General features: G+C 33.4%; 1 non-coding gene across 1 annotated transcript; it reads left to right on the plus strand.

Moving 5' to 3' along the window:
* Positions 1 to 7,504: 7,504 nt before the first annotated feature.
* Positions 7,505 to 7,611, plus strand: LOC139903746 (small nucleolar RNA R71). The gene has a single exon (XR_011778541.1). It is a non-coding gene; the product is annotated as a small nucleolar RNA R71 (small nucleolar RNA).
* Positions 7,612 to 25,325: the final 17,714 nt, after the last annotated feature.

Genomic DNA, 25,325 nt, shown 5'->3' on the forward strand with positions numbered 1-25,325 from the left:
GTCTTACTAGCATAATATATAGGTTGAAATCGTTTTTCAATCCTTTGTCCTAAAACGGCTCCCATTGCAAAATCACTTGCATTGCACATTAGTTCAAACGGTAGATTTCAATTTGGTGTTATCATGATCGGCGCATTAGTGAGTTTCTCTTTAAGAATATTAAAAGATTTGATACATTCATCTGAAAAGATGAATGGAGCATCCTTTTCTAGGAGTTTATTCATAGGAGTGGCAATTTTAGAAAAATCTTTTATGAAATGTCGGTAAAAACTAGCATGCCCTAGAAAACTCCTAACTGCTCTAACATTGGTGGGATGTGGAAGTTTAGCAATTACATCTACTTTAGCTCTATCCACTTCAATTCCTTCTTTTGAAATTTTATGTCCAAGAACGATGCCTTCTTTAACCATGAAATGGCATTTCTCCCAATTAAGTAATAGATTTGATTGTTCGCATCTAATAAGCATTCGTTCCAGATTAACTAGACATGATTCAAATGTATCACCGAAGACTGAAAAGTCATCCATGAAAACTTCCATGCATTCTTCTATCATGTCGTGAAAATCGCCATCATGCACCTTTGAAAGGTTGCAGGGGCGTTGCAAAGTCCAAATGGCATGCGTTTGTAAGCAAAAGTACCATAAGGGCACGTGAATGTGGTTTTCTCTTGATCTTCGGGTGCTATTGGAATTTGAAAGTATCCAGAAAATCCATCAAGAAAACAATAATAACTATTTCCGGCTAATCTTTCCAATATTTGATCAATGAAAGGTAAGGGAAAGTGATCTTTTCTAGTGGCGTCATTTAATTTTCTATAATCAATACATACACGCCATCCTGTTACAGTCCTTGTAGGAATAAGCTCATTTTTTTCATTTGTAATGACAGTCATGCCACCCTTCTTAGGCACGCATTGAACTGGGCTTACCCATGGACTATCAGAAATTGGATAAATTAGACCTGCGTCTAGCAGTTTAATAATTTCTTTTTTAACTACATCTTGCATATTTGGATTTAGTCTTCGTTGGCGTTGCACATACGTTTTATGACCTTCTTCCATAAGGATTTTATGTGTGCAATACGAAGGACTTATTCCTTTAATATCATGAATCTTCCATGCAATGGCTGGTTTATGAGCTTTCAACACAGAAATGAGTTGAGATTTTTCATTTTCAGTAAGAGAAGACGATATTACAGGTAATTCAGATTCACCATGTAAATAAGCGTGTTCCAAATGGTTTGGAAGTGGCTTTAACTCTAATGTTGGAGGTTCTTCTATCGATGATTTATATCGATATCTGTCTTCTTCTTTTAGCATTTGAATTTCTTCTGTTGTTGGTTCAAATCCATTAGCTATAAGTGTAGCTAACATTTCAGCTTCATCAATTTGTTCAGTTCCTTCTCCTAAAGAACATTCTCCTGTTCCTTGTAATTCTGGAAATTCTTGTAACAATTCTGCATGTGAATCTATAGTTTGAATATAATAACATGTATCATCTGCAGATTGCAGTTGTTGCATTGCTCTATCAACTGAAAAGGTAACACTCTCGTCCTCTATACTTAGGGTCAATTTCTTACCGAACACGTCTATCATTGCTTTAGCCGTGTTTAAGAATGGTCTTCCTAATATGAGAGGAACTTGAGAATCTTCTTCCATGTCCAGAACAACAAAATCTACTGGAAATACTAAAGTACCAACTTTAACTAGCATATTCTCCATTATCCCTCTAGGATATTTTATTGATCGATCGGCTAGTTGTATGCTTATTCTTGTTGGTTTCAATTCTCCAAGGTCTAGTTTAGTGTATAGTGAAAACGGCATTAAATTTATACTAGCACCTAAGTCTGCCAATGCTTCTATTGAACTAAGACTACCCAGAAAACATGGAATTGTGAAACTTCCTGGATCAGATAGTTTTTCTGGTATCTTATTCAACAGCACTGCTGAACAATTAGCATTCATAGTAACAGCCGAGAGTTCTTCCATTTTCTTTCTATTCGAGATTAGATCTTTCAGAAATTTAGCATATCTAGGCATTCCTGAAATCACATCAATAAAAGGAAGATTTACATTTATCTGTTTAAACATATCCAAGAATTTGGATTGCTCGGCTTCAAGTTTCTCTTTTTTCATTTTACTTGGGTAAGGAAGTGGTGGTTGGTATGGTTTAACATAAGGTTTATCCTTAGCTGTGTTATCTTCATTAACCTTTTCAACTACCGGTTCTTTTTCCTTATCTTGTTCAGGTTGTGGTTCTTGTTGAGTAGGAATAGCTTCATCAGAAGTTACAGGTATTTTAGGTGGTTTAAGTGTTGTACCACTTCTTGTGGTAATAGCTTTAGCTGTTTCATTCTGGGGGTTTGCATTTGTATCACTAGGTAAACTTCCCGGTTTTCTTTCACCTATTAACCTTGCTAGATTACTTACTTCTTGTTCCAAATATTGAATAGAAGCTTGTTGATTTCTAAATGCTTGAGCATTTTGTTTATTGGTTTGTTTTTGAGATGTGAAAAACTGCGTTTGAGTTTCAACTAGCTTCGTCATCATATCTTCTAAATTCGGCTTTTTATCATCGGGTTGTGGTGGTTTGTTTTGAAAATTAGGTCTTTGCTGGTTGTAAGTATTGTTAGATACTTGTTGATTGCTAGGACCTTGTTGGTTGTTGTATGGAATATTTCGGTTATAATTCTGATTTTGATTGTAAATCGGTCTTGGCGGTTGATAATTATTCTGATAATTATTTCCAGGCCTTTGGTTTAGATATGAAACATTCTCTCTTTGTTCCATTGTTAATTCAATACTGAGACAATCTTTTATCAAATGTGGTCCTCCACACCGCTCACAACTAATTCGTATTGAGTGGATATCTTTAGTCATCTTTTCCATTCGTCTCTCGACATCATCTATCTTTGCAGAAATGGAATCTAAGTCATGGCTAGAATCGGCTCTAGCTGCTTTAGATGATCTAACGATATATTTTTCTTGGTGCCACTCATGTGAGTGGGAAGCAGTGTTATCAATAATTTTGTAAGCATCAGTTTCGGTTTTCTTCATAATGGAACCACCAGCTGCAATATCTATGTCTTTCCTTGTAGTGATGTCGCATCCTTGGTAGAATATTTGTACTATTTGACAGGTATCTAAACCATGTTGCGGACATCCTCTTAATAACTTTCCAAATCTTGTCCATGCCTCATATAGAGTTTCATTTGGCTTCTGTGTGAACGTAACAATTTCTCCTTGAAGTCTTACGGCTTTAGAGGCCGGAAAGAATTGTTTAAGAAATTTTTCAACTAAAACGTCCCATGTATCGATCACCCCTTCAGGTAACGATTCCAACCAATCTTTGTCTTCTCCCTTTAAAGTCCAGGGAAATAACATGAGATATATCTGTTCATCCTCAACTTCTCTTATTTTAAATAGTGTGCAGATCCTATTAAAGGTACGAAGATGTTCATTTGGATCTTCCTTCGGCGCATCACTAAATTGGCATTGATTAGTCACCATGTGTAGAATTTGTCCTTTGATTTCATAATCTGGCTCATTAATGTCTGGATGAGTAATTGCGTGACTTTGGCCAGTGCGTTTAGCTCTCATTCGGTCTTCCATACTTAAAGGTTCCAGATTTTCCATGATTGAATTTGTTAAATCCGAATCACTAGAGGATTCTGATTTAATGGTTCGTTCCTCAACAATCTCTGTTTGAATGATTGGTGGTTCCGGAGGAAAATTTAATGGTTCAGTCCCTGAATATTATCCGGATTCTCAATTGTGAGGTCGGGTTCAAAAAATGGATTATCACAAATTTGAATTGGAGTACTTGGTGGACTGGATGACGATTCTAAAGAAAAATCAACGGCGGTAATATTTGCTAGATGTCTTGATCGAGTTACAGGTGGTGAACGTACAAAAGGTGGTGAACGTCTTGCTCGGTGCATTCACTGAATATCCTATTAGTTTTTAAAAGGAAAGAAAAAATTATATAAGTTATCCAATTAATAGACTTTTCTGATTTTGCCCACGTTTCGAATAGCCAAAAGATGCAGCAGAGGGGCAGGATTCGTTTGGTCTCAATATAATTGAGGACTGTTTGGCTCCAATAACCCGGTCCACGTACAAATCCAACTATTACTACGAACCAGAAAATTTTGATGTCTATCAATTTAACCACTTAAAATAAATTTTTGTAATTTTAAGAAGTATAGATAAGAAGTAGAAAAAATTCTAAGTCCTAAAAACTAGAATGACGAGAAATAAGAAAGAAAAAGAGCGCGTCGAAAAAGATCGAAAAATAAGAAAGAAAAAAAAATGACTATAAAACTTAAAAAAAAACTCGACTAACCCAACCTTATTACTATCACTAACTTAAAATTATAATCGCAAATTGAGATTACTAATTGGAATGATAATTGATACATAGGTAAAAGGTGTATAAAAATATTAAAGCTTACAGGAAAAACTATATCCCAAATGTCAATATCTCAAAAATGTATTAAAACTTAAAAAAAACGTCGCAGAATTCTAAAGCACTTAAATCTTAGTCTAAAGAAAAAGCACTTAAGGGATTTTACGGCAAAGCCTAAAAATCTAGAAATAAAAATAACTATGGCAAAAACTATGAATTAAAAATAAATACGAGCAAAAATTACAAAAGTTACGCTAAAACAATTAAAAAGGGATAAAATATAAAAATATACTAAAAGTTGTAAAAAGTACATTTTTTATAAAAATATTATTTTTATATTATTTATTTTATAAAACTATTAATTTTATATTTTATAAAGCTAATTAAACTTAAAAATACAAATTAAATAAATAACAAAAATTAAATATTTAACTAATCTAACCTAATTAGGGTTTAAATATAATAATAATAATTATAAACCGTAATTAATGCAGTACTCAGTCAACTGTGGCGTGTAAGACGGGCTCATGCGATCGCATGAGTCCTAAGTTATCCAGCCATGCGATCGCATGGGCTAGGGTTTCGGGCCACAGAGTGGGCTGCTACAGTACCGGACTCGAGTGTTTTTTTTTTTTGTGTTGAATTTTCTGTTTTATATATTTATGTAATATATTTATATAAATTAAATAAAACTTATATTTTTATAAAATAAATATAAATAAACTTTTATAGAACTTAAATATTTAACAAACGTTTAAAAATATTTATATTTTTGTTTTCTTTTTATATTTTCGAATATATTAAAACGTATTTTTACAAAAGCATAAATTTTTTTTTTATATTAGCGTTGCGCTTCCGGCTTTTAAGCTAGATCGTTCCCCGGCAACGGAGCCAAAAATACTTGATGGTTAAAGCTAAGGGGTATAAAATACTATTAAAATTTAGCAAGAAATACTATTAAATACGATACAATTTTACACAAGATATTTATTTATTTATAGAATGGATATACTTAAACCTTGCTACAACACTTATAGGCAGTGTACCTAATCGTACAGTAGTGTAGTTTTTAGTAAGTCCGGTTTGTTCCACAGGGAAAATCTTTTAATCAAAGCTTAACGCTATATTAGTTTAATTTATAAAAATACGAATATATATAAGTAATATTATTATTTTAAAGGGGGGTTTTTACCGTTTAATGACCAGTTTGTCGATTTTAAAACTTTAGTCGCAGTTAAAACAAAATGTAAAATATTAAATAAATAAAAGACTTAATTTAAAGCGTAAAGTAAATAACGATAATGAAATTGCGATAAATAAAAGTGCGATAAAATAAACTTGCGATAATTAAAAAGTACGATAATTAAAATTGCAATTAGATATAATAACAATAAATAAAAGTGCGATAATTAGAAGTGCAATTAAATATAAAATAAAGGAAATTAAATATGAAATAAAGGAATTATGCTTATTTAAACTTTCCGTAATCATGATGTTTGACGTGTTGATTTTAGTTTTATGCCCATGGGTTAATTGTCCTTTGTCCTGGATTATTTAATATGTCCGTCTGGTTTTTGTCCATAACAATCCATCAGTCATAAATATAAAGTGCGAGTGTCCTCGTCAAATTATCCTTATACCCGAAGTTTAAATATTCCAACTAATTGGGGACTTAAACTGTAACAAGATTTTAATACTTTGTTTAATAATTACACCAGGATGTCGACTGAGTGTGACCCAAGGTTTTAATACTTTGTTATCAATTATGCCAAGTGTCCTTGTACATAATTTCACCCCTGTTTTAGTAATTCTAGTGGCTATTAATCCATTCCCGTGTCCGGTTAAATGAACGATTATTCGTACATATAAATATCCCGCCCATCGTGTCCGATCGAGTGTATATGGTTATTTATAGGGACGTCCAATTGTAAATCTTTATATTAACATTAACAAACTATCATTTAGTTAAACAAATATAAAGCCCATTAATAGCCCATAGTCTAATTTCCACAAGTGTCGTTCTTTTGTCCAAACCCCAATTATGGTACAAAGCCCAATTACCCAATTTTAATATTTTTAGCCCAACATCATGATTACTTCGGATTAAATAAGCATAATAATAACTTAGCTACGAGACATTAAATTAAAAAGGTTGAACACAACTTACAATGATTAAAAATAGCGTAGCGTTACACGGACAGAATTTCGACTTACACCCTTACAACATTCGCTAACATACCCTTATTATTAGAATTAAAATTAAAATTAAAATTAAAATATAACTATAAATATATACTACGTATATAGATAGAGAGATTGATATTATGGTTGGAAAAATGGTGCACCAAAGCTCAATTTTTATAGGCCTGTGATCTGGAAAAGGGGCTCATGCGATCGCATGGATTTATGCCTTCCAGGCCATGCGATCGCATGGCCAGCTGGGGAGAGCCACTTTTGGTTGTTTTCTTCTGCCGACGTTTATTTAAATATAATATAATATATATATTAATTTTAAGAATTAATTATATATTATATTATATTCATATGCATAGTTGACTTGTAATTTTTAGTCCGTTGCGTCGAGCGTTGAGAGTTGACTCTGGTCCCGGTTCCGGATTTTCGAACGTCCTTGCGTACAATTTAATATCTTGTACTTTTCATTTTGAATCTTGTACTCTTGTAATTTTGAGACGTTTCTTATCAATAATTAGAACCTCATTGATTGTATTTTGTACTTTTGAGCTTTTTGGTCATTTCCGTCTTCAATTCGTCGAATCTGTCTTTTGTCTTCACCTTTTATTATTTAAACGAATATCACTTGTAAGTAGGACAATTGCAACTAAAAGCTTATCTTTCTTGAGGAATAATGCTATGAAATATATGTTCGTTTTTAGCATTATCAGCTTGCCACCGTCCTTCTAGGTAGTTGATCTCTAGACGGTGTCCATTCAAAAGTATGAACTGACATGTCTTCTAACATGTCATACGCTTGATTTGGTGATTTGTACATAAATACTCCTCCAGCGGAGGAATCTAATATACCACGAGTATGTTCATCAATACCACGATAAAAAGTTTGAACTATTTTCCCTTTTTGCAATCCGTGTTGCGGACAATTTCGTAACATTATTTTTAATCTTTCCTATGCATCATAAAGAGTTTCATCCGACTTTTGTTTAAAAATGGTGATTTCAGTTCTAAGTCTTTCGGCTTTTGCCGGTGGGAAAAATCGGGTAATGAATTTTTCTCTTAATTCGTTAAAAGTTGTGATAGAATCAGGTTTTGATGCTTTCAACCATGCTTTTGCGTCTCCGATTAACGAGTACGGAAAAGTTCTTAACTTAAATGCATCTGAAGAAACATCTTTGTTTTTGTACAGTTCACATAAATCTTCAAAAGCTTCTAAATGTTCTATCGGATTATTATTAAGTCTTCCGTCGAATTGGTTTTCACGAACCATGTGCATAAACTGCCCCTTGACTTCCCAGTTTTCAGCCTCAATTTCAGGTCTTCTTATAGGTGCAAGTGCGAGAGGGGGAATAGTTTGTCTGGTATTCCACATCGGTAGATCATTTGGATCAGGTGTTACTTCAGCCATTTCTTCTTTAATGACGATGGTTTCAGGTTTAGTTTTGATTTTTGGTTGACCACTAGTGTTTCCTACTTGTTTATCTTTTTTCTTTTTTTTTTCGGTGTTTTCGGTTGACTAGTACTACCTAATTTTTTTTGTTTTTCTTGTTTTAATCTTTTGTTCAAGTTTCTTTCAGGCTCTGGATTAAGTGCAACGAGTTTAGGATTTCCTGAACGGGTCATACAATTACAAAATTGTATGTAATCTTGAAGGATTTATTCACTAAGTGTAAAAACATTGAACTTTCTTGAAAATGAATTTTCAAGAAAGGATCGAATAACATAAAAACAATGATAAAAACCTTTAAACAAACAGATTTTTCTTCTGATTTTGCCCACGTTTCGAATAGCCAAAAGATGCAGCAGAGGGGCATGATTCGTTTGGTCTCAATATAATTGAGTACTGTTTGGCTCCAATAACCCAGTCCACGTATAAATCCAACTATTACTACGAATCAGAAAAATTATCTATTTATTTAACTGCCAACTTCCCCGGCAGCAGCGCCAAAAAGTTGATGTGTGCGATCGTGTCCTTTTATTTATAACGGATTTAGATTGAATTTATTACACGAATTGGTTGTGATTATATGGTGTTCTTATGATTTTGGATTGATTTCACACATATAGGCAACTTTGTCCTATCCGTATAGTAATAGTTCGTTGGTAAATCAGGTTCGTTCCACAGGGAGATTGTAGTTTTCAAAGTTTTTAATCGCTAAAGGTTAATCTATTTAAAAGGGGGTTTTTGGATTAGGCTTTACACTAAACGGAATTTAAAATATGGCAAAAAGTAATACAATAAAAACTAAATAAACTAAATAACATTTAACATGCAGTAAAAGGAAAAATAGAAATTAAAATAAAGTAAAGTAGTGGTCACTAAAATATGTCCCCTCTGGATTTATGGATTGTTTTTAAGTCCGGTTACGATGTTTTAATATATATATCCTTATATTTCTTCCGATTTATAAAGATTTAACTAGCTAAAATTAAATCTACCTTTCGTTTCGATCTCGTTCTAGCGAATTAAATTATACCCCGACTATTTACATTGAGATTTAATCCAGTTTTTACTTTCGTTGAAACCAAAATTATAACAGTCTTACCTTTTTATAATTTACACGATTATAAACTATAATATTACCCAAACTACCGGATCACACTTCTAAATTGTTGTCAATAATTTGTCCATATGTCCGTCTAGATCACCGAGGTGTTGAAGCATAATTTATGTAAATTTAATGCACTTTCGTTTATCAATTTTAATAAATTATGTGATAGAGGTTAAAATATCAAGTTATATAACAATGGTTCGGTGATTAAACTTAATGTTAAAAATAGTCAAAGTTACATCATAATTTTATAATATGGTTCAATCCATTTGTCCAGAGGTTCTACATTTTAGTCACCACTATGGTTATTTAATTGGACATTATAACGGCATGAAAATATAAATTACATAAAACGGACATGGTAGCAATAATAATAATAATAAATGATAACAATAAAAATAATAAATAACGATAATAACGAAGATAAAAATAAATATTAAATACGATAACAATAATAAAAATAATAACAACAATAAAAATAATAACAATAAAAACGATAAGTAAAAAAATAATAATAACAAGGTTGAGAAAGTGGAGACTTACAGCGAGTTGAAATGGTAAAAAGTGGAATTGAAAGCGTAGCAGTACACGGACAGAAATTCGACTTGAAAACTCGTAAAATAAACGTTACGCTGCCCAAACTTGTAGAAATGTAACCACTAAATTAACCTACTCCTACTCCTAAAACTAAATTACATAAAATAAAAATTAAAAACTGAATTTGAAAATATAAAAGAGTGTGTTTAAAGCTCGAGCACAGGCCTGGTATTTATAGCATTTTGGCCTGCTACAGTAACCCATGCGATCGCATGGGTTTTATGCCTATTTTCCATGCGATCGAATGGCCGCCAGATCCAGCTCACATATTTTTTTGGATTTTTACTTGTCGACATATTATAAAAATATATATAATATATAAATAATTTATATAATTATTTAAATATTATATTATATTCTTGTACATAGTTGACTCATAATTTTGGCTCCGATGTCTCTCACATTTACGCCCGGTTTATGTCTCAGTCCCGGTTTCTCGAACGTCTTTTCGTACAATTTAATATCGTGTAATTTGCGTTCCACGACTTGCATTCTTGTCAATCTTTAGACGTTTTTCTTCGATAATTTAAACCACTTGGAGTGTAACTTGTACGTTTGAGCATTTTGGACATTTTTGTCTTTCAAATCTTCGTTTTCGTCTTTAAATCTTCATTTTTGAGCGATTTGCGTCTTTCGTCTTCGCACTTATTTATTTAAACGATTACAACTAAAAATAAGGAAATTACAATAAAAAACATTACATTTTGGAATGATATTGCGTCTAAATATATGTTCGTTTTAAGAAATATCAACAACATTAATTGAGATCGTTAACTTAAAGGTTTCAAAACAACACTTACATGTAACGACTAACGAAGACTTAACGACTCCATTAGAATGTATATACATGTTGTGTTTTGATATGTATTCTTACACTTTTGAAAGACTTCAAGACACATATCAAAGTACTTCTACTTAACAAAAATGCTTACAATTACATCCTCGTTCAGTTTCATCAACAATTCTACTCGTATGCACCCGTATTCGTACTCGTACAATACACAACTTTTAGATGTACGTACTATTGGCATATACTCTCCAATTATCAGCTATTAGCAGCCCATGTGAGTCACCTAACACATGTGGGAACCATCATTTGGCAACTAACATGAAATATCTCATAAAATTACAAAAATATTAGTAATCATTCATGACTTATTTACATGAAAACAAAATTACATATCCTTTATATCTAATCCATATACCAACCAACAAAAACACCTACAAACACTTTTATTCTTCAATTTTCTTCATCTACTTGATCTCTCTCAAGTTCCATCTTCAAGTTCTAAGTGTTCTTCATAAATTCCATAAGTATAGTTTCATAAAAATCAAGAATACTTCCAAGTTTGCAAGCCTACTTCCAAGCTTTCTAATCCATTCCAAGTAATCATCTAAGATCAAGGAACCTTTGTTATTTACAGTAGGTTATCTTTCTAATTCAAGGTAATATTCATATTCAAACTTTGATTCAATTTCTACAACTATAACAATCTTATTTCGAGTGAAAATCTTACTTGAACTGTTTTCGTGTCATGATTCTGCTTCAAGAACTTTCAAGCCATCCAAGGATCCTTTGAAGCTAGATCTATTTTTCTCATTTCTATTTGTTTTATCCAGAAAACTTGAGGTAGTAATGATGTTCATAACATCATTCGATTCATAAATATAAAGCTATCTTATTCGAAGGTTTAAACTTGTAATCACTAGAACATAGTTTAGTTAATTCTAAACTTGTTCGCAAACAAAAGTTAATCCTTCTAACTTGACTTTTAAAATCAACTAAACACATGTTCTATATCTATATGATATGCTAACTTAATGATTTAAAACCTGGAAACACGATGAACACCATAAAATCGGATATACGCCGTCGTAGTGAAACCGGGGGCTGTTTTGGTTTGGATAATTAAAAACTATGATAAACTTTGATTTAAAAGTTGTTCCTCTGGGAAAATGATTTTTCACATGAACATGAAACTATATCCAAAAATCTTGGTTAAACTCAAAGTGAATGTATGTTTTTCAAAATGTTCATCAAGATGTCGTTCTTTCGACGAAAATGACTACCTCTTTAGTAATTGACATGTAACTTAAATTTCCGACTATAAACATATAATTTTTCTATTTGAATTCTTAAATTAGAGTTCAATATAAAACCATAGAAATTTGATTCACTCAAAACGGATTTAAAATGAAGAAGTTATGGGTAAAACAAGATTGGATATTTTTGATCTTTTTAGCTACGGGAAATGTTTAACAAATCTATACAAATCATATCCTAGCTAACTTATATTGTATTATACATGTATTCTAATATATTATGTAATCTTGGGATACCATAGACACGTATGCAAATGTTTTGACATATCATATCGACCCATGTATATATATTATTTGGAACAACCATAGACACTCTATATGCAGTAATGTTGGAGTTAGCTATACAGGGTTGAGGTTGATTTCAAAAATATATATACTTTGAGTTGTGATTTAGCCTGAGACATTTATACACTGGGTCGTGGATTGATTCAAGATAATATATCAATTTATTTCTATACATCTAACTGTGGACAACTAGTTGTAGGTTACTAACGAGGACAGCTGACTTAATACACTCAAATATTTAAAACATAATAAAAATGGTTGTAATTATATTTTGATCATTCTTTGATATATATGTACATATTTTTATAGGTTCGTGAATTGATCCGTGGCCAAGTCTTATTTTCGAGGAAGGAAATATCTGTGAAAGCGAGTTATAGTCCCACTTTTAAAATCTAATATTTTTGGGATGAGAATACATGCAGGTTTTATAAATGATTTACAAAATAGACACAAGTACGTGAAACTACATTCTATGGTTGAATTATCGAAATCGAATATGCCCCTTTTTATTAAGTCTGGTAATCTAAGAATTAGGGAACAGACACCCTAATTGACGCGAATCTTAAAGATGGATCTATTGGGCCTAACAAACCCCATCCAAAGTACCAGATGCTTTAGTACTTCGAAATTTATATCATACCCGAAGGGTGTGCCAGAATGATGGGAATATTCTTATATATGCATCTTGTTAATGTCGGTTAACAGGTGTTCACCATATGAATGGTTTTTATCTCTATGTATGGGATGTGTATTGAAATATGAAATCTTGTGGTCTATTGTTACGATTTGATATATATAGGTTAAACCTATAACTCACCAACATTTTTGTTGACGTTTAAAGCATGTTTATTCTCAGGTGAATACTAAGAGCTTCCGCTGTTGCATACTAAAATAAGGACAAGATTTGGAGTCCATGTTTGTATGATATTGTGTAAAAACTGCATTCAAGAAACATATGTCGATGTAATATATTTCTATTGTAAACCATTATGTAATGGTTGTGTGTAAACAGTATATTTTAGATTATCATTATTTGATAATCTACGTAATGTTTTTAAAACCTTTATTGATAAAATAAAGGTTATGGTTGTTTTAAAAATGAATGCAGTCTTTGAAAAACGTCTCATATAGAGGTCAAAACCTCGCAACGAAATCAATTAATATGGAACGTTTATAATCAATATGAACGGGACATTTCAGTTGGTATCCGAGCGTTGGTCTTAGAGAACCAGAAAATTTGCATTAGTGTGTCTTATCGAGTTTGTTAGGATGCATTAGTGAGTCTGGACTTCGACCGTGTTTTCTTTAAAAATGATTGCTTAACATTTTTGTTGGAAACTGTATATTCTTAACATGTAAATATTATGTGATATATTAATCTCTTAACATGTTTGATATTGTGTGATAGATGTCTACCTCTAGCACAAATCCCATTAACTCACCTAATAATAACGAAGATTCGAATATATATTGGCAAGAGTCACAAGTTCCCGAAGAACCGGAAGAAGAGGAAACGGAACCGGAAGAAGAGGAACCGGAACAAGAAGAACCAGAAGAAGAGGAACTGGAAGAAGAAGAAGAGGTTCCGGAGGGGGGAATAGTAAGAACCACAGAAAACCGGTCAAATAAAATAAAATCCTCAACCAATGGACCAAAGTTAATAATGGTCAATGGTGTTTCCGCTAAGGAAGCAAAATATTGGGAAAATTACCAATTTTCCGATGAATCGGATCCTGATGAGGATTCCGATGATGTTATAGAAATTACTCCGACCCAATTTAATGAGGCAAAAGAAAATAATAAGGGAATAGGCATCAAAATAGAGAAATCTGATTCCGACCCCAATGAACTTTATATGTACCGTCAACACCCGTATTTTCAATATCATGACAATAACCCGGGAACCTCTAAACCACCAGGTTTTTCTAAACCAATGTGGAAAACGACGACTCGTATTAGAGGAACATCATATATCCCTAGAAGATTAGGAAAAAGAACCAAGTCCGAAGAAGAAGAAACCAGTGATTCAGATTAGAGGGGTGTGAACATGTTGTGTAATAAATGTATTGTAGTGTGCTTGTACTTTTATGTTCTATGTAAAAATTGCTTGTATTGTTTGTTATTACGAATATAATCCTTGTCTATTTTACAGTATAAAAACAAAATGGACGTTAAGGGTAGACAACCGAATATTTTAGAAGACCTACCAGAGGATATGATTGAGGAAATCTTGTCTAGAGTCGGTCAGAATTCATCAGTACATTTAGTTATGGCGAAATTAACTTGTCAAACATTTGAAAGACTTTCCAGAAATGCCTTTGTTTATAAAAGGCCCTCCTTTGATAGGTGGGGTATATCACATTGGGGAGACTTTAAGTTACGTCGTGTTTTCTTTAAAGCGTTAAATGCGGGGAACCCAAATGCAATTTTACGCTACGGGTTAAGAACCTATTTTGACTCAACATATCCCAACATAGGATTTCGTGAATTAGAAAGAGCTTCTAACATGCAACATAAAGAAGCATGTTATGCTTACGGGTTAGTGATGTTCGCTTCTTACCAAAGTGAGAAAAAGAACATCGAATTGCAGCTTTTAAATAAAACTTTCCCACAAGTGACGGATTCAGTAGTTGGGGTGAGAAACAAGGTTTTTAGATTATTACGGGGCTGTTGGACATTATGAAACCCTCGTCCTTTTGACGACATTACAACATGCTGCCTAGCCAATGGTCATAACGGTTATTTTCCACAAGACCAAGGACGGGAAGTCGTCTTAGTAAAACCAGAATGCACGACTTGTTTCTGGACTTATGAATTACGTGTCTTTATTTCCTTTGCTGAACAACTTGCGTATTAACTAGATTTATCTTCAAAACTGTCATGTATCATTGTGTACTATATTTCATGTTATATGTAATATAGCGAAGTTGTAAGTTTGAAGAATATTTGTATGTGATATATTATTATAATCAGCTTTTCATATGGAATTGTAGTAGTTGAATTGTATATTAGCTACTAAGTATGAACTTAACGGGTAGGTAGTACCCGAATTTAAACTTATCAAACGCTAATATGAAGAAAAAGCTTTTATAAATGAGTTCATATTATACTACGAGATACTATTGACTACTCTTAATATTCTGTATGATTAACTTGTTTCATTTGACTATTTTGAAGGAAATGGCACTGACTACTCGACACACCTTGAATATGAGCGAAGAGGAATTTCGTTCCTTTCTTGTTTCAAACATAGCCGTAGTACAGGCCGCGCTACATACCAACAATAACTCTGAATCTAGCAATACAGCTAACGGCGCAAGAATTGTGTAGGATGCTCCTACAAGGAATTCACTGCCTACAAACCTTCAGAATTTGATGGGACCGAAGGACCAATCGGATTGAAACGGTGGACCGAAAAAGTTGAATCGGTGTTTGCCATAAGTAAGTGTGCTGAAGGAGACAAAGTGATGTACGCTATGCATACCTTCACAGGTATTGCGTTAACATGGTGGAATACCTATCTAGAGCAAGTGGGATAAGATGCTGCTTACGCGCTACCGTGGTCAGCATTCAAGCACTTGATGAACGAGAAGTACCGTCCCAGAACCGAGGTCAATAAGCTCAAGTCAAAACTTAGAGGGTTACGAACACATGGATTCGATATTACTTCGTACGAAAGACGATTCACAGAATTGTGCCTATTGTGTCCGAGAGCGTTCGAAGATGAGGAAGAGAAGATCGACGCGTTTGTGAAAGGGTTACCGGAGAGAATCCAAGAAGATATAAGTTCACACGAGCCTGCCTTCATACAAAAGGCATGTAGAATGGCTCACAAACTAGTGAACCAGATTGAGGAAAGAATTAAAGAACAGGCGGCCGAAGAGGCCAACGTGAAGCTAGTCAAAAGAAAGTGGGAGGAAAATGGTGATAAGAGTCACCAAAACAACAAAAACTATCCCAACAATCGCAACATCAATCGTAACTACAACAAACAGCACAACAACAACAGCAACACCAACTACAACAATCATCCCAACAACAATAACAACCGCAAAAACAACAACAACAATCAGAAGCAGCAATGAGAATAAAAGAAATGGTCATAGTACGGCGAAGTGTGAGGTCTACAGACCAGGGGTTAACAGAACGAAAGGAACAAATGGTGTCGAAATGAGTAATGGCGGAGCAAGTAGTGTCAGAGCAAGTTATGCCAATGTAGTTTGTTATAAATGTGGAAAAACGGGCCACATTATTAGAAATTGCCCGAACCAGGAGAACACGAATGGACAAGGCCGCGGAAGAGTTTTCAATATTAATGCAGAAGAGGCACAGGAAGACCCGGAGCTTGTTACGGGTACGTTTCTTATTGACAATAAATATGCTTACGTTTTATTTGATTCAGGTGCGGATAGAAGCTATATGAGTAGAGATTTTTGTGCTAAATTAAGTTGTCCATTGACACCGTTGGATAGTAAATTTTTACTCGAATTAGCAAATGGTAAATTAATTTCAGCAGATTATATATGCCGGAATCGAGAAATTAAACTGGGTAGCGAAATATTTAAGATTGATTTGATACCAGTAGAGTTAGGGAGTTTTGATGTAATAGTTGGCATGGACTGGCTGAAGGAGATGAAAGCAGAGATCGTATGTTACAAAAATGCAATTCGCATTGTACGAGAAGAAGGAGAACCCTTAATGGTGTACGGAGAAAAGGGCAACATGAAGCTACATCTTATTAGTAATTTGAAGGTACAAAAACTAATAAGAAAAGGTTACTATGCTGTTCTAGCACACGTCGAGAAAGTAAAAACTGAAGAAAAGAGCATCAATGATGTTCCCGTCGCAAAATAATTTCTCGATGTATTTCCGAAAGAATTACCGGGACTACCTCCACATCGATCTGTTGAATTTCCAACAGATCTTGTACCAGGAGCTGCACCAATAGCTCGTGCTCCTTACAGGCACGCACCCAGCGAGATGAAAGAACTGCAAAGCCAACTGCAAGAACTATTAGAATGTGGTTTCATTCGACCAAGCACATCACCATGGGGAGCTCTTGTTTTGTTTGTCAAGAAGAAGGATGGTACATTTAGGTTGTGTATTGACTACAGAGAGTTGAATAAACTTACCATCAAAAACCGTTATCCACTGCCGAGAATTGACGACTTATTTGATCAACTACAAGGCTCGTCAGTTTATTCGAAAATCGATTTACGTTCTGGATATCATCAAATGCGAGTAAAGGAGGATGATATTCTAAAAACTGCCTTTAGGACGCGTTATGGTCATTACGAGTTTATGGTTATGCCGTTTGGATTGACTAGCGCACCAGTTGTGTTCATGGACCTTATGAACCGAGTGTGTGGGCCATATCTTGACAAGTTTGTCATTGTTTTCATCGATGATATACTTATTTACTCAAAGAATGATCAAGAGCACGAAGAACATTTGAGAAAAGTGCTAGAAGTATTGAGGAAAGAAAAACTGTACGCTAAGTTTTCAAAGTGTGCATTTTGGTTGGAAGAAGTTCAATTCCTCGGTCACATAATGAACAAAGAAGGTATCCAGGTAGACCCGGCAAAGATCGAAACTGTTGAAAAGTGGGAAACTCTAAAAACTCCGAAGCATATACGTCAATTTTTAGGATTGGCTGGTTACTACAGAAGATTCATCCAAGATTTCTCCAAAATAGCAAAACCCTTTACTGCATTAACGCATAAAGGGAAGAAATTTGAATGGAAGGATGAAAAAGAGAAGGCGTTTCAGTTATTGAAGAAAAAGCTAACTACGGCACCTATATTGTCATTGCCTGAAGGGAATGATGATTTTGTGATTTATTGTGACGCATCAAAGCAAGGTCTCGGTTGTGTATTAATGCAACGAAAGAAGGTGATTGCTTATGCGTCTAGACAATTGAAGATTCACGAGCAAAATTATACAACTCACGATTTGGAATTGGGTGCTGTTGTTTTTGCATTAAAGACTTGGAGGTATTATTTATATGGAGTCAAAAGTATTATATATATCGACCACAAAAGTCTCCAACATATATTTAATCAGAAGCAACTGAATATGAGACAACGCAGGTGGATTGAACTGTTGAATGATTATGATTTTGAGATTCGATACCACCCGGGGAAGGCGAATGTGGTAGCCGACGCTTTGAGTAGAAAGGACAGAGAACCTATACGGGTAAAAGCTATGAATATAATTATTCGTACTAACCTTACTACTCAAATAAAGGAGGCGCAACAGGGGGTTGTAAAAGAAGGAAAGTTGAAGAATGAGATACCCAAAGGATCAGAGAAACATCTTAATATTTGGGAAGACGGAACCCGATATAGGGCTGATAGAATTTGGGTACCAAGGTTTGGAGATGTGAGAAAAATGGTACTAAAAGAAGCACATAAAACCAGATATTCAATACATCCCGGAGCGGGGAAGATGTATAAAGATTTCAAGAAACACTTTTGGTGGCCGAGTATGAAAGTCGATATTGCTAAATATGTAGGAGAATGTTTGACGTGTTCTAAGGTCAAAGCTGAACATCAGAAACCATCAGGTCTACTACAACAACCTGAAATCCCGGAATGGAAATGAGAAAACATTACCATGGATTTCATTACTAAATTGCTAAGGACTGCAAGTGGTTATGATACTATTTGGGTAATAGTTAATCGTCTCACCAAGTCAGCACACTTCCTACTAATGAGAGAAGATGACAAAATGGATAAGTTGGCGCGATTGTATTTGAAGGAGGTTTTCTCCAGACATGGAATACCCGTCTCTATTATCTCTGATAGGGATGGTAGATTTGTTTCAAGGTTCTGGCAGACGTTGCAACAAGCATTGGGGACTTGTCTAGACATGAGTACTGCCTATAATCCACGAACTGATGGGCAGAGCGAAAGGACGATACAAACGCTTGAAGACATGCTACGAGCATGTGTTATTGATTTCGAAAACAGTTGGGATCGACACCTACCGTTAGCAGAATTTTCCTACAACAACGGTTATCATTCTAGTATTGAGATGGCGCCGTTTGAGGCACTTTATGGTAGAAAGTGCAGGTCTCCAATTTGTTGGAATGAAGTGGGGGATAGACAGATTACGGGTCCGGAGATAATACAAGAAACTACCGAGAAAATCATCCAAATTCATCAACAATTGAAAACCGCCAAGAGTCGACAAAAGAGCTACACGGACAGTAAAAGAAAAGATATAGAGTTTGAAATTGGAGAAATGGTCATGCTTAAGGTTTCACCCTGGAAAGGCGTTGTTCGATTTGGTAAAGGGGGAAACTAAATCTAAGGTACATTGGACCATTCCAGATTATAGATCGTGTCGGACCAGTAGCTTATCAACTGGAGCTACCTCAATAACTCGTGGCTGTACATAACACTTTCCACGTCTAGAATTTAAAGAAATGTTTTGCTAAAGAAGATCTCACTATTTCGTTGGATGAAATCCAAATCAATGAAAAACTTTAATTCATTGAAGAACACGTCGAAATAATGGATCGTGAGGTTAAGAGACTTAAGCAAAACAAGATACCGATTGTTAAGGTTCGATGGAATGCTCGTACAGGACCCGAGTTCACCTGGGAGTGTGAACATTAGATGAAGAAGAAATACCCGCATCTATTTCCAGAAGATTCGTCAACACCTTAAACAGCTTAAAATTTTGGGACGAAATTTATTTAACAGGTAGGAACTGTAGTGACCCGAACTTTTCTATGTTTATATATATTAATTGAGATTGATATTTACATGACTAAATGTTTCCAATGTGTTAAGCAATCAAACTTGTTAATACTTGATTAAATGAAATAAGTTTCATATAGACAATTGATCACCCAAGTTGACCGGCGATTCACGAACGTTACAAAATTGTAAAAACTACATGTTGTAGTATATATATATATATATATATATATATATATATATATATATATATATATATATATATATATATATATGGTTGACATGAGATTATGATGAGTAAGTATCTCACTAAGTATATTAACATTGTATGATATACATAAGAAATGAGATTACTAAGTTAAGAAACTCGAAATGATATATATAACGATTATCGTTATGATAACGTCTACTAAATATATATGTATCATATTAAGATATTGATACACTATATTTAACATGATAAAATGATATTTAAATATATCATTAAGTGTGTTAACAATGAACTACATATGTAAAAACAAGACTACTAACTCAAGAATTACGAAACGAGACTTATATGTAACGATTATCGTTGTAACAATATTTTAATGTATATATCATATTAAGAGATATCCATACATCATAATACCATGATAATATAATAATTTAACATCTCATTTGATATAATAAACATTGGGTTAACAACATTAATTGAGATCGTTAACTTAAAGGTTTCAAAACAACACTTACATGTAACGACTAACGAAGACTTAACGACTCCATTAGAATGTATATACATGTTGTGTTTTGATATGTATTCTTACACTTTTGAAAGACTTCAAGACACATATCAAAGTACTTCTACTTAACAAAAATGCTAACAATTACATCCTCGTTCAGTTTCATCAACAATTCTACTCGTATGCACCCGTATTTGTACTCGTACAATACACAGCTTTTAGATGTATGTACTATTAGTATATACACTCCAATTATCAGCTCTTAGCAGCCCATGTGAGTTACCTAACACATGTTGGAACCATCATTTGGCAACTAGCATGAAATATCTCATAAAATTACAAAAATATTAGTAATCATTCATGACTTATTTACATGAAAACAAAATTACATATCCTTTATATCTAATCCATATACCAACGACCAAAAACACCTACAAACACTTTCATTATTCAATTTTCTTCATCTAATTGATCTCTCTCAAGTTCCATCTTCAAGTTCTAAGTGTTCTTCATAAATTCCATAAGTATAGTTTCATAAAAATCAAGAATACTTCCAAGTTTGCAAGTCTACTTCCAAGCTTTCTAATCCATTCCAAGTAGTCATCTAAGATCAAGGAACCTTTGTTATTTACAGTATGTTATCTTTCTAATTCAAGGTAATATTCATATTCAAACTTTGATTCAATTTCTACAACTATAACAATCTTATTTCGAGTGAAAATTATACTTGAACTGTTTTCGTGTCATGATTCTGCTTCAAGAACTTTCAAGCCATCCAAGGATCCTTTGAAGCTAGATCCATTTTTCTCATTTCCAGTAGTTTTATCCAGAAAACTTGAAGTAGTAATGATGTTCATAACATCATTCAATTCATACATATAAAGCTATCTTATTCGAAGGTTTAAACTTGTAATCACTAGAACATAGTTTAGTTAATTCTAAACTTGTTCGCAAACAAAAGTTAATCCTTCTAAATTGACTTTTAAAATCAACTAAAAACATGTTCTATATCTTTATGATATGCTAACTTAATGATTTAAAACCTGGAAACACGATGAACACCATAAAATCGGATATACGCCGTCGTAGTGAAACCGGGGGCTGTTTTGGTTTGGATAATTAAAAACTATGATAAACTTTGATTTAAAAGTTGTTCTTCTGGGAAAATGATTTTTCATATGAACATGAAACTATATCCAAAAATCTTGGTTAAACTCAAAGTGAAAGTATGTTTTTCAAAATGGTCATCAAGATGTCGTTCTTTCAACGGAAATGACTACCTCTTTAGTAATTGACATGTGACTTAAATTTCCGACTATAAACCTATACTTTTTCTGTTTGGATTCTTAAATTAGAGTTCAATATGAAACCATATCAATTTGATTCACTCAAAACGGATTTAAAATGAAGAAGTTATGGGTAAAACAAGATTGGATATTTTTGATCTTTTTAGCTACGGGAAATGTTTAACAAATCTATACAAATCATATCCTAGCTAACTTATATTGTATTATACATGTATTTTAATATATTATGTAATCTTGGGATACCATAGACACGTATGCAAATGTTTTTACATATCATATCGACCCATGTATATATATTATTTGGAACAACCATAGACACTCTATATGCAGTAATGTTGGAGTTAGCTATACAGGGTTGAGGTTGATTCCAAAAATATATATACTTTGAGTTGTGATTTAGCCTGAGACATGTATACACTGGGTCGTGGATTGATTCAAGATAATATATATCGATTTATTTCTGTACATCTAACTGTGGACAACTAGTTGTAGGTTACTAACGAGGACAGCTGACTTAATACACTCAAATCTTTAAAACATAATAAAAATGGTTGTAATTATATTTTAATCATACTTTGATATATATGTACATATTTGTATAGGTTCGTGAATCGATCCGTGGCCAAGTCTTATTACCGAGGAAGGAAATATCTGTGAAAGTGAGTTATAGTCCCACTTTTAAAATCTAATATTTTTGGGATGAGAATACATGCAGGTTTTATAAATGATTTACAAAATAGACACAAGTACGTGAAACTACATTCTATGGTTGAATTATCGAAATCGAATATGCCCCTTTTTATTAAGTCTGGTAATCTAAGAATTAGGGAACAGACACCCTAATTGACGTGAATCCTAAAGATAGATCTATTGGGCCTTACAAACCCCATCCAAAGTACCGGATGCTTTAGTACTTCGAAATTTATATCATATCCGAAGGGTGTCCTGGAATGATGGGGATATTCTTATATATGCATCATGTTAATGTCGGTTACCAGGTGTTCACCATATAAATGATTTTTATCTCTATGTATGGGATGTGTATTGAAATATGAAATCTTGTGTTCTATTGTTACGATTTGATATATATAGGTTAAACCTATAACTCACCAACATTTTTGTTGACGTTTAAAGCATGTTTATTCTCAGGTGAATACTAAGAGCTTCCGCTGTTGCATACTAAAATAAGGACAAGATTTGGAGTCCATGTTTGTATGATATTGTGTAAAAACTGCATTCAAGAAACATATGTCGATGTAATATATTTCTATTGTAAACCATTATGTAATGGTCGTGTGTAAACAGTATATTTTAGATTATCATTATTTGATAATCTATGTAATGTTTTTAAAACCTTTATTGATAAAATAAAGGTTATGGTTGTTTTAAAAATGAATGCAGTCTTTGAAAAACGTCTCATATAGAGGTCAAAACCTCGCAACGAAATCAATTAATATGGAACGTTTATAATCAATATGAATGGGACATTTCATATCACATTAAACTGGGGGGACTTAATGATACGCGTACCTCTACGCCTAGCGCATCCTGCATATTACGTGCTGGTTGCACGTATAATATGTCCCACATTGTGTCTATTGTGCGCATTCGGTAAACTCTTGCTTAGCGAATAAGTAAGATGAACAACAAGGCACATCTTATCCTAAAATAACCGAAATCTTGTTCCTAACTATAAAACCTATATTTATGGGATTCAAACAGAAGGATCTAGAGTCGTTTAAGGATACATCTAGGGTTAGCGTTTAGCTATAAATATAACCCTAAACCTAGCTCATTCATCATTGAATAACAATCAACGTTTTCTGTATTACATGATTAAACGATTGCATCCATAAAACATCTTACGGTAACAGGTATGTTCATTATGAACTGTTGAAATGTCCCGTTCTTATTGATTAAAAACGTTCCATATTAATTGATTTCGTTGCGAGGTTTTGACCTCTATATGAGACGTTTTTCAAAGACTGCATTCATTTTTAAAACAAACCTTAACCTTTATTTCATAAATAAAGGTTTAAAAAGCTTTACGTAGATTATCAAATAATGATAATCTAAAATATCCTGTTTACACACGACCATTACATAATGGTTTACAATACAAATATGTTACATCGAAATCAGTTTCTTGAATGCAGTTTTTACACAATATCATACAAACATGGACTCCAAATCTTGTCCTTATTTTAGTATGCAACAGCGGAAGCTCTTAATATTCACCTGAGAATAAACATGCTTTAAACGTCAACAAAAATGTTGGTGAGTTATAGGTTTAACCTATATATATCAAATCGTAACAATAGACCACAAGATTTCATATTTCAATACACATCCCATACATAGAGATAAAAATCATTCATATGGTGAACACCTGGCAACCGACATTAACAAGATGCATATATAAGAATATCCCCATCATTCCGGGACACCCTTCGGATATGATATAAATTTCGAAGTACTAAAGCATCCGGTACTTTGGATGGGGCTTGTTGGGCCCGATAGATCTATCTTTAGGATTCGCGTCAATTAGGGTGTCTGTTCCCTAATTCTTAGATTACCAGACTTAATAAAAAGGGGCATATTCGATTTCGATAATTCAACCATAGAATGTAGTTTCACGTACTTGTGTCTATTTTGTAAATCATTTATAAAACCTGCATGTATTCTCATCCCAAAAATATTAGATTTTAAAAGTGGGACTATAACTCACTTTCACAGATTTTTACTTCGTCGGGAAGTAAGACTTGGCCACTGGTTGATTCACGAACCTATAACAATATTTACATATATATCAAAGTATGTTCAAAATATATTTACAACACTTTTAATATATTTTGATGTTTTAAGTTTATTAAGTCAGCTGTCCTCGTTAGTAACCTACAACTAGTTGTCCACAGTTAGATGTACAGAAATAAATCGATAAATATTATCTTGAATCAATCCACGACCCAGTGTATACGTATCTCAGTATTGATCACAACTCAAACTATATATATTTTGGAATCAACCTCAACCCTGTATAGCTAACTCCAACATTCACATATAGAGTGTCTATGGTTGTTCCGAAATATATATAGATGTGTCGACATGATAGGTCGAAACATTGTATACGTGTCTATGGTATCTCAAGATTACATAATATACAATACAAGTTGATTAAGTTATGGTTGGAATAGATTTGTTACCAATTTTCACGTAGCTAAAATGAGAAAAATTATCCAATCTTGTTTTACCCATAACTTCTTCATTTTAAATCCGTTTTGAGTGAATCAAATTGCTATGGTTTCATATTGAACTCTATTTTATGAATCTAAACAGAAAAAGTATAGGTTTATAGTCGGAAAAATAAGTTACAAGTCGTTTTTGTAAAGGTAGTCATTTCAGTCGAAAGAACGGCGTCTAGATGACCATTTTAGAAAACATACTTCCACTTTGAGTTTAA

The sequence above is a fragment of the Rutidosis leptorrhynchoides genome, chromosome 3 (genome assembly GCF_046630445.1).
Source record: "Rutidosis leptorrhynchoides isolate AG116_Rl617_1_P2 chromosome 3, CSIRO_AGI_Rlap_v1, whole genome shotgun sequence".
Lineage (NCBI taxonomy): Eukaryota > Viridiplantae > Streptophyta > Magnoliopsida > Asterales > Asteraceae > Rutidosis > Rutidosis leptorrhynchoides.